This window comes from Protopterus annectens, chromosome 1.part0 (assembly GCF_019279795.1).
Source record: "Protopterus annectens isolate FY-2018-M chromosome 1.part0, PAN1.0, whole genome shotgun sequence".
Classification (NCBI taxonomy): domain Eukaryota; kingdom Metazoa; phylum Chordata; order Ceratodontiformes; family Protopteridae; genus Protopterus; species Protopterus annectens.
The window spans coordinates 1,633,899,035-1,633,902,301 of NC_056725.1; positions in this window are offsets into that span (position 1 = coordinate 1,633,899,035).

Consider the following 3,267-nt stretch of genomic DNA (forward strand, 5'->3'; position numbering starts at 1 on the left):
CAAACGGTCAATAAACTACAATTTCTGGGCCAGAAACAACTCCTCTTGTAGTAGATAGGCTACCTGGTGCTTGCAACTCCCACTGATAAGCTAGAAGGCTTCCCTTCAACACAGAAAGGCTTGGGGGGCTCAGAAGCTTACTAACAGTCCGGGATACAGCAAATCTGTATCTGAACTAGACTAGTTACAGGAAAGGTAGGAAACAAGCGCAAATGCAGGCTTTTAAACCAGAAAGTTGAAAGAGATGGAAAAACTGCCCAAATGGCCAACAAACTACAATTTCTGGGCCAGAACCACTCCTCTTGTGTTAGATAGGCTACCTAGTGCTTACCACTCCAACTGATAAGCTAGAAGGCTTTCCTCCAACCAGAAAGGCTTGGGGGCTCAGAAGCTTACACACATTTCTGGATACAGCAAATCTGTATCTGGACTGGACTAGTTACCAGAAAGGTGGGAAACAAGCACAAACACAGGCTTTTAAACCAGAAAGTTAAAAGAGATGGGAAAACTTCCCAAAAGGCCAATAAACTATAATTCCTGGGCCAGAAACCACTCCTCTTGTGGTAGATAGGCTACCTAGTGCTTACCACTCCCACTGATAAGCTAAAAGTCTTCCCTCCAACACAGAAAGGCTTGGGGGGCTCAGAAGCTTACCAACAGTCCTGGATATAGCAGATCTGTATCTGGACTAGACTAGTTACAGGAAAGGCAGGAAACAAGTGCAAATTCAGGCTTTTAAACCAGAAAGTTGAAAGAGATGGGAAAAACTGACCAAATGGCCAATAAACTACAATGTCTGGGCCAAAACCCACTCCTCTTGGGGTAGATAAGCTACCTAGTGCTTACTACTCCCACTGATAAGCTAAAAGGTTTCCCTCCAACACAGAAAGGCTTGGGGGACTCAGAAGCTAATCAACAGTCCTGGTTACAGCAAATCTGTATCTGGACTAGACTAGTTACAGGAAAGGCGGGAAACAAGGGCAGGCATAGGCTTTTAAACCAGAAAATTGAAAGAGACAGAAAAAAATCCCCAAACGGCAAATAAACTACAATTTCTGGGCCAGAAACCACTCCTCTTGTGGTAGATAGGCTGCCTAGTGCTACCTAATGCTTACCACTCCCACTGACAAGCTAGAAGGCTTCCCTCCAACACAGAAAGACTTGGGGGACTTGGAATCTTACATATAGTCCTGGATACAGCAATGAAACAAGAACAAATGCGGGCTTTTAAACCAGAAAGTTTAAAGAGATGGAAAAACTGCCCAAACAGCCAATAAACTACAATTTCTGAAACAATTCAAATGCAGTGCAAGCTGTTGTGTTTCCAATGTCCAGCTATACCTTAAAAAGACAGCTTTGCAAACTATATGCAAACAGTTGTCAACATTCCTACAAGTACTGGAAAATCTGAATGTGTATTGTCAGTATAAAGATGTACATGGTATATAAAGAACGCATTTTATTTATTTCAGTAATGTAGTTAATATATTTGGGAACAAGTACTGAGAGACCAAGTTTCAAGTGCATAGGTGCAGGTAACACATCTACAGTGTAAATATGTGTTCTTTTCTTAATAAGTGTTCATGGGATGAAGACTAAATGAGCAGTAAACATAATTAATACACGCTAATGTGCACTTTCCATAGTGCAGTGCCAAGTAGCTGGTTTGTACTATCAATGTCAAAGTGTTGGGCCTGCAAGATACACATTTATACCGTTTTCTCCATTTGTGCATAGTTATTTGACAAGAAAATGTGAGCCTCTACTTCACTGATAAAATTATGAGAGTTCTATTGGTTTGTTTACCTCTGCGCAAGCATTTTAAGTGGAGAGTTCTGGCAATCAGCAGTGTGGATAGTACTGAGTGTAAGAAATACACCTGCTGCTTAGCTGACTCTGTGGCAGCAGGTGTAAATGCACTGAGAGATTTATTTTTGAGTCCAGATGATACAGGATTCAGATCTAAGTATATGCAATAGTTTTAAGTATGTATTTCTAATATAATGAAATAATATTATTTATTCTGCTTTCATTGTGTGTTACTTTAGTGCAGTGTGTTTAAGCAGCATTATGTGGAGGCAACCTCACCATTGCTTGGCATTGGTGCACAGTGCCAAACTCTATGCAAACACAGAAGACAAAAAGTGAAGGGCTTCATTTTTTTCACTTATATGTGTGGTGTATGGTTATATTTTTTGAGGTGTTTATATGAGGTGGTGAAATGGGAAGCAAACAGGGGGAATAACAAATGTAGGAATGTGCAGGAGGGAGCTAGGAAAGAACCATAGCTATCCACTTCTTCAGCAGTGTAAAATGAAAATATGTACAGAATATTAGCTGAATGTGGACTGTCACCTCAACAAAGATGGGTGACAATGCAATCATGTATAGACAATTGGACTGAATCAAGTGTGTCGAGAAGACACCTATGTGAAGCGGAGATTTATGTATAGAGCAATAGTTTTTAACTTCAGTAAGAGAGAAATGCTGAGTAAGGGAGGTAGGTATTTCTGGGCCAAGTAAGTAGAGTAGGTGAAGAAGCAGATGCAAATGAGCAGGTCAAACAAGACAAGACACGGGATAGTGAGGGACATGACAGATTGGGGGACACCATGATTGGGGTTAGGGAGGGGACACCAGATGCAGCTGCCCATCAAACATGAGACATTGAGAATCTAGTCCTCACACACAGGACTGTCATCATTGTCCCCTTAATCCACTGGTTGTTGGAGTGCTTGATGTATTCTGTTACTGACCATGAAAGAGAGCATCCTTTCCACTGGCAGAGGCATGCACCAATGGTGCTGTGCATGACCCTATGCACCACACCTGGGAACTCCTGGCAGGTGCTAAAATTCCCAACTTTTCCAGTACTCCTGGAGGGTACCACAGCACCAGATGCTGGAGTAGTGCTACCTGATGTGGAGAGCCCATGTAGTTCAGGGGCAGCAGAGGCAGTACTGCCAGGTTGGGTCCCAGATGTGCTGGTCATCAGTGCAGGAGCCGGTGGAGCAGGGGCAAGCTGAGCCACGGGGTTGTCCTGCCTCCCTGTGCTGTAAAGTATTTTGTGATTTGTCAAAGATGGATGTCATGGAAATGTTTTGACAACAATCAGAAAAATAAATAAAGAGAGGTAAGGGATGGGGTAAGAGAAAAAAGAGATAATTAGTACCTTCATGTGGGACATACAATGCATTATCACAATAATAATGTATTTTTCTCTACTTTTACATTGAAGCATACTTCTTAACAACTACAAACCTCTTG